This window comes from Callorhinus ursinus, unplaced genomic scaffold (assembly GCF_003265705.2).
Source record: "Callorhinus ursinus isolate GAN/ISIS: 27379988/994484 unplaced genomic scaffold, GSC_fseal_2.0 scaffold21, whole genome shotgun sequence".
NCBI classification, from domain to species: domain Eukaryota; kingdom Metazoa; phylum Chordata; class Mammalia; order Carnivora; family Otariidae; genus Callorhinus; species Callorhinus ursinus.
In genome coordinates this window covers 813,914-822,114 of record NW_027397083.1, presented here as the reverse complement: position 1 = coordinate 822,114, position 8,201 = coordinate 813,914, and the positions used below count along the sequence as shown (strand labels likewise).

The following is an 8,201-nucleotide window of genomic DNA, read 5'->3' as shown; positions in this document are numbered from 1 at the left end:
ACACACACACACACACACACACACACACACACACACACACACACACAATGGAATATTATGCAGCCATCAAAAAGAACGAAATCTTGCCATTTGCAATGATGTGGATGGAACTAGAGGGTATTATGCTTAGCAAAATAAGTCAATCAGAGAAAGATATGTATCATATGATCTCACTGATATGAGGAATTCTTAATCTCAGGAAACAAACTGAGGGTTGCTGGAGTGGTGGCGGGTGGGAGGGATGGGGTGGCTGGGTGATAGACAATGGGGAGGGTATGTGCTGTGGTGAGCACTGTGAATTGTGCAAGACTGTTGAATCACAGACCTGTACTTCTGAAACAAATAATACATTATATGTTTAAAAAAATAAAAGATAATAGGAAGGTAAAAATGAAGGGGGGAAATGAACCATGAGAGACTCTGGACTCAGAAACAAACTGAGGGTTCTAGAGGGGAGGGGGGTGGGGGATGCGTTAGCCTGGTGATGGGTATTAAGGAGGGCATGTACTGCATGGAGCACTGGGTGTTATATGCAAAGAATGCATCATGGAACACTACGTCAAAAACTAATGATGGAATGTATGGTGATTAACATAATAAAATAAAATTTAATAAAATAAATAAATAAACAAAATGGAAAAAATATATATGAATGACTTGTGCATGACCAAAAGCACCATAAGCAAAGCCAAGACAAGGGACAAACCAGAGAAAATATTTGTCAATTATATCTCAGAAAAATAGGGGGTGGGCTGATAAAGCAAATAAGTTAAACAATATCATGAGGAAGCAGCCAGTCAAATCAAGAATATGGAACATTTTACAGGACACAGGTTCCAGTTTCTTAACAAATTAATGGTATTTAAAAAATGGGGAAGAGAGGATCCTTACAGGATTTTTAAATTTTGAGAGATAAAACAGTCAAATGCAAGGCATATGCTTTGCCTGGACCCAACAGATTCAAACAAACCAAGTAAATTATGTGTTTTAGAAATTTCAGAAGTTTAGATGTGGGTTTTTTTATGATAATGAGTAATTAATAATTTCATTAGTTGTGAAGGTAGTTACGTTAAAAAAAAGTGCTGATAATCAGTTAAAGATGATGCAGGTTGAAGTTTTTATTTTTTTTTTAAATTTTATTTATTTATTTGAGAGAGAGAGAATGAGAGATAGAGAGCACGAGAGGGTGGAGGGTCAGAGGGAGAAGCAGACTCCCCGCCGAGCAGGGAGCCCGATGTGGGACTCGATCCCGGGACTCCAGGGTCATGACCTGAGCTGAAGGCAGTCGCTTAACCAACTGAGCCACCCAGGCGCCCGCAGGTTGAAGTTTTTAATGGTGACATAAGATTTCTATTATTTGTTTTTAAATATTCCAGCAAGAAAAATGGGTAGAAAGGTGGGTGGAGGTTAGAGGAAATTAGTTTGGTAAAACACAGATACTTGGTGAAGCCAGGCAGGAAGCAATTTCCATAATAAAAAAAATTAATCAGTTTGTTAATGTTTAAGGCCTTTCTCTTAAATACTTTAATACTGGATATTTTCACAGCTGGGCTCACGTTAGAAAACCCCTGGCTTGAGTCTTACACATCCTATGCCCGGATAAAGAAGGATGAAAAACCCAAGGTGATTACTTTTTTAAAATAAGTTGTCCCGGGGTGCCTAGATGGCTCAGTTGGTTAGGCGTCTGCCTTCAGATCAGGTCATGATTCCAGGGTCCTGGGATCGAGCCCCCACATCAGGCTCCCTGCTCAGCAGGGAGTCTGCTTCTCCCTCTGCCTCTCCCCCTGGCTTGTGCTCTCTCTAGCTCACTCTCTCTCACAAATAAATAAATAAAATCTTTAAAAATAAATAAAATAAAATAAGTCAGCCTCATAAAGAGACGAATAACGTCAGATGAAATACTTTTAGTAGTAATATGTTCAACGTGAGTAAACGATGAAACTGAAAAGAAAAAAGTAAAGTTCCAATTTTTGCTAATTAGTAAGTTTAATTTCTAATTTTAGCTAAGTAGTAAAAACAGTGTTAAATAAGACTACCTAATACTGGAAAATACATGGAGTGATTCACGATTTATATATTCCCGGTGATAAAGTTAAATGTTAGTATTCTTTTGGAAAATCATTTGGTAATGTGTATCAAGAATTTAAATAAGTATATATAGATATTTCTCCTGAGAATTAATCTATACAAATAACTGAAAGAAAATGTTATGTTTAAAGATATTCACTATCACAAAAAGTAATCTAAATATACGATTATGAACATATTTGTTTACAATATTTGGAACTATAAATAGAGCTTCAATGAACATCTTTAAGCACATATTTTTTATAATTTGTTTACAGAAAGCCCTAATGGAATAATTGATATTATTAAAGTTATTATTATAAAATTACAAAGCCACATGAGGAAATGCTTAAGGATAAAAAGAACTTTTAGGTACACCTAACTAAGGTATGCATAAATATTAACAAATGTAGAAAAACATTATTAGGGAAATTTTTTTATGTTGCATTAGATTAACAAGGGTAATAGGTTGTAAGTGAAGATTTCAGCAAGTTTTTTTTATCATCTTTACATTTTAGAAAGAAAAATATAATAAATCAATTCATCTTCAAGCACCTATTTAAGTAATATGTGCCCTCTGCTTTGAAAATCACTTCTCCAAGATTCCCAGATGGTTTGGTCCTTCACATCACTGAGGGATCTGCTTAAGAGAACAGCAGACCCAACCACCCTATCTCAAACAGCACCCTATCTATCACTCCCTCTCCTAACATGTAGAGTAAGTTATAAGTGAATTATAAGCATAGAGTAAGTTAGTTAATTAGTCGGCTAGTTTTGATGATTATCTGTCTTTCTCACTATATGCACCATGAGGGTGGGAGCTTTGTCTTTTGTCACTGTGTCCCTAGTACCTAGAACAGTACCTGACACATAGAGAGTAGTTGCTCAATAAATATTTACTGAATGAGCAGACATGTCAACAATATTACAACTGCACAACTGAGACCATCGGCTCCAGAAGTATGTTGTAGCTTAGAGTCTCTCCAGGACTAACTAGAATATGTGTAAATAGGTGAACTCTTCTGTAAGGAACTCTCCTTAGCATCTATCAGGAGAGCCTGTGTAAAGTGAAGATGACTATCAGCAATCCCATTTATGCAGCACTTGCTTTGTACCTGTTCCAACTGAGGGCTCTACCTGCGGTACTAAATTGAAATTAAATTCTTCACAGCAATGCTCCCATCTTACAAATGAAAAAAATGGAGGCTCAGAGAAATTACAAATAACAAACTAGTCAGTAGGGTACCTGATGTTCAAATCTAGGCCTAACTTCAAAGCCTAACTTCAACGTCATGCCCCTAATTTAAATGCATCCTGGTGGTGACCTCTCTGTGGGGACTGATAGCATCAGCTAAGCCCAAATATCACAGCCCAAAAGCTTTGTAAATACGAGAGCTCTACCTGTACCCCCACTAAAAGAGCATGTAAGCAAAGTGTGCACAGTGGATTGAAAAGCAGCCTACCCAAGAAACATTATTTCTAGGACCCATTTTGATAGTAGCAGCCAGATCCAAAAAGGCAATGGGAGCAGCCAGGGGTTGGGACCCAAATCATGCAACTACAGTTTTTCTGTTCTCTCTGGTCACTTTTTGACATCCCTTGCTTTGTTCAACTAGGCTGTCTTTGAAGCGCAGACAAATGAACAGACTTCTGAGGCCTACAGATCTAAGAAACTAAACTAACAATTCTATAAGCTGTCCTGTGTTCTTCTAAAGCCCCTAGACACAGAAGAACTCACTATACTTTTTTCACTTTATCAAAGAATGTCTAGAGTCTGATCAAGTGACAACTGAATGCAGGAAGGCCTTCCATTTAAGAAAAACAAACCAGCATCCACAACCATCCTCCTTGTTTTTATGTGGCAAGGTATTTCTCACACTTCAGCGTGCATCCAGCACCTGGAGAGCTTGTCAATATGCAGATTGCTTGGTCCCACCCCCAGAGTTTCTGATTCAGTAGGTCTGGGATGGGGCCCAAGAATTTGCATGTATAAGCAAGTGACATAAAACTGAACTTGCCTATAAGTAGGTGTTACTTGAGAACATTGTTAAGACATGCCAACTGACCTAGGAATGACCCTCATCTAGGCATTTGCAGGGTAGCTGATCTCCAGAATGACACAGCAGGGAAGGAACAGCCTCTGTTTCAACTAGGGTGAGTCTCAGGAGAGGAATCAAAAGCAATCAGCCCAACTTGCTGTGATGCCCCTGCATTTAGTGATCCAATAAACTGAGAAAGTTTCAGCAGTTACTTTCCTGGAGGCTCTCTCTGGGGCCAATTACCTCTGGAGAATGGATAAGAAACACAAACAATTAAAAGTGCCACAGAGAGAGAGAGAGAGAGGTGTTTATACTCTGGTGAGGCTCCTAGCCACAGGGGAAATTAGGGAGCACCTGCATGGCCAGGATAATGAACAATTTCAAAAGAAAGACAGGCACTGAGGACCTGGTCCCTATGGGAGGATGCCAAGGCCTGAAATGCTTAGAAACTTGAGCCTTAAGGAGGAATTTTCTGAACTGAAACAAAAATGCAGATGAATTTAATTTCCCAGAAGGCTCAGTGGTTAAGCTCTCATTACAGAAACTCCATGTGAGACTATGTAACTTGGGGTGAGGCCGGATGCCACCCAACTAATGGACCAATCATATGGCAGGAGACCCACTTACAGAAAGCAAAGGACAAAAACAAAAACATAATCTAGGAGGAGCTTCTGATGAACAAATGGCCTTCTTTCGTCAGGTGTCTCAATAAATGTTTTAAGTGTGGCCTGATGAGGACGTAAAGTCATAAAAGACTTGTCTGTTTAGAGGGGGCCGAGGTCAAGAACAATGAGTATTAGCTACCTTTGTGGTGCTTGCTGGTCATCCTATGGATGGGATACTTTTCTTTTGTATCTAACTTATATCTCTTCTTGAAATATGCCTGTATTCTATTGCTCTGCTCTCAGGCAACTTCCACATCATAATAGTCTGTGGGCAGTATTCACTTGCTGACTGTTCTACTCAACTAACTCTCACACTTCTATGGCTACCAGTACAATATAAATTTACCATGACACACTTTAATGTGATTTAGATTAAATCTCAATAAAAAAAAATCCTGCTTAACTAAAGCACAATCGAGAAATGAAATATCTAATGATTTGTGAAAAGCATTGAACAAGCTTCAGTGAACAAGCAAATTACTACAAAGCACTTTGTTAGTAGATTATGTCAATGTTACTGTATCTGGCTCTATTGTCAAATAAAGTGGACCATGGTGCTGCCAAGAAAGTAAAGGGATTAAACAGCAGAAGAAGAATTGAGTCTCTGTCAGGGAGCAGTTGTGGTGATATAGAAACAACAGAGAACTTAGAGAAATGGGACCTGAGCTTCAGTTCCTACTCTTTGACTTTCTGGCTGTATAACTTTAAGAAAATTATGTTACCTCCCTGAGGCTCAGTGTTTCCATCTATAACTAGGTAAAATGTGGGATAAAAATACCCTAATAAGACGGCGTTGGGGATTAAATGAATAATATTTTAGGAATATACATAATAACACACCTGACATTTAGGTGGGTCTCTGTGCTGGTGAAGGGCAGGGTACATAGGATTATTTTCACTCCCTCTTGAAATACCACCAACACAATAGTTAAAGAATTATTTAATATAGAAACACCCACAAGGAATAAGAGAAAAGGAGAGGAGATGCTATAGATGAGATATCAATAAAATTTTCCAAAATTTTAAGTAGTTATAACAGTGGCAACTAGCTTGGCAAACAGGAAAACTGAAGCCCACATTTCTCCAGAGGAGAGGGGCTAAGACAACTCAAGCTGGGGTTCTCCATAGCATCAGAGGGGCTCAGAAAGTGAATGTACAAAATAGTCTTCAAGGCTGGAAATGGGTTGGCTGAAAGTCTGAAGAGTAGTGATTAATTCTGAAAATATCAAACCAGAGAGTCTCAGGCACTAAAAGACCTAACATACTAATAGTCAGGGGTCTCCCAGCAAAATGGCCAGAGCACTGAGTACCACACAGTTGAGTCCATCAGTTGACAAGTTCTGCTTATACCCACAGAGTTTCCAATTAACATTCTTGTGTCTCATTCTTAAGTAGGAAATGGGCAACCAAGGATCAGCAGCATTTGGCCAAGACCAGTATAACAAGGTGTAAGGCATGAGATGTAACGATGTCAAACTGCAAAATGAACTTCAAGACATCCCTCAAAGTAGATAGCCATGGACTGTTCACATGATTCTTGAACTCCTCACGCACTGTGAGGATATAAAACAGGGAGATAGGAAGGGAAATTGAGAGAGGGATTTCTTTGGAGAAAGCTATGGGTGCTCTACCACCATCGCACAACCAAGAGGGATGAGGTATGGCATGGTTCCAGCTAACCTCAAGTCAAGAGAGGGACTTCGAGAGAGCCACTCAGAGAGCTGGATATATGTCCCGAGCCATCAGTGGGATATAGTTAATGGTATCTGACTCACTCCTGGAAAAAGTCCATGAATGAGTCTGGTTGAGTAGAGAGACATAGCTGTTAACTGACTACAATCTCACTGAGTATAAGAAAAAGGTGCCAGTTTCCCACGGTCCATATAGGAAAGTGTGAAAGAGACATCTGGGACCACTGTAATCATTTCTAAGAGATCACCAGGAGGGAACAATGAAAACCCACAAAACTAATCTGTGTGGAATGGGTCCTAAAATGGGCCAAGCAGAAAACAGCTAGCTAAGACAAGTGAAGGGTAATCAAGAGTTTGAAGTTGGACCTGTACTGAATCCACAAAAGCATCTGAGAAAAAAAAAAAGTTAGTTAAACATCTGCCAGGTCCAGAGAGCATGAAGCAAATTTATGATGGCACTAGGCAAGTTAGGACTTACCTGCCCTCCAGGCTCATTATCCTCCCCTCCTATTTCAGCCCTGAAGGGGTCAGATATCAAGATTAGCAACAGGGGTGGGGGTGGTGGATGCTAAAGGCAGGAAAGGACGGATGAAGGGCCATAATGCCCTTTGCTGGTCTCCAGCAGCTGAAAGGCCTGACCAGGGGAGAGTAGCAGTCACTTTATTTTTTACTTGTTTATTTTTTTTTAAAGTGGCGGTCACTTTAAATAAGTTGGATGCTTTAGCTATTACACAGATGGAATTACCCAAGGACTTAGTTTTGTGTTTTGTGTCTGAAATTGATTTTCTATTTAGAACTGTTTAATAAGAGTCATCAGAAAAGACGGCAGATGGGACTGCCCAAGTTTTTACTTAGGAAAGAGGTGAATAGTTTCCCCACTGAGTTAATTCAAAAAGGACAGGAAACAAACAAACAAAATAAAGAAGCTTTCTGGTTCCACGCGTGAGTCAGACTTGTTCCAAACAAACATAAAAAGAAGTCAGGAAAAAAAAATCAAGGTAATTCAGAAAAAAGAAGGAAAAAAAAAACTTGCAAAGAGAGAAAAACAGATCACACAAAAAAGATCAGGAATAAGAACAAAATCTCAAAAACCTCTCAACCACAGAAGCTGGAAGACAGCGGCAACGTCTTCGGAATTATAGAGGAAAATAATTTCGCCTAGAATTCTATGCCCAGGCAACTTAAGGTAGACAACGGAATTACAAAATTTTCAGGTATTTCAAGGTCTCAAAAATTTTACCTCCTATTCATTCTTTCCTAGGAGCTGCTCCACCAAAATACAGGTAGTAACGTGTATTAAAAGGGGATCCAGAAAACAGGATCCAAGGAAAAAAAGAAGTCAAGCAGTAAAAGGAATTCCCAAGAGAATGGCCCAGAATAAATGCTTCACAGCAGGCCTGAGGAGAAGCCATTTCAGGCTGGGCGGGAGGATGGAAGTCTCCTGGACAGACTTCTTCAAGACAAAACAAGTGGAACTGACCTACTACTAGAGGTGGCTGACCATTTTGAGAATGATCTCCCAGTTCTGTCACATAAATTACAGCTAGGTACAATGAAAATTAAGCTAGTGAAAAAGAAATCTAAATATTAACTTCAGGAAAAAATTTATATGAGAAGGATACCATGATAGTAATATGAATTTTTACTGAGTCTCCATGTGCCAGGCACCGTTCTAAACACTATATGGCCATTGTATCTTAAAATCCTCATAATTACCCTGTAAGCTAAGATTACAGGGT

General features: G+C 39.2%; 1 protein-coding gene across 1 annotated transcript in view; it reads right to left on the bottom strand.

Annotated features, from left to right (window-relative positions):
* Window positions 1–8,201, bottom strand: part of LPXN (leupaxin) — a 40,776-nt gene that overhangs the window by 9,037 nt on the left and 23,538 nt on the right. The gene's annotated exons all lie outside the window — the stretch shown is intronic.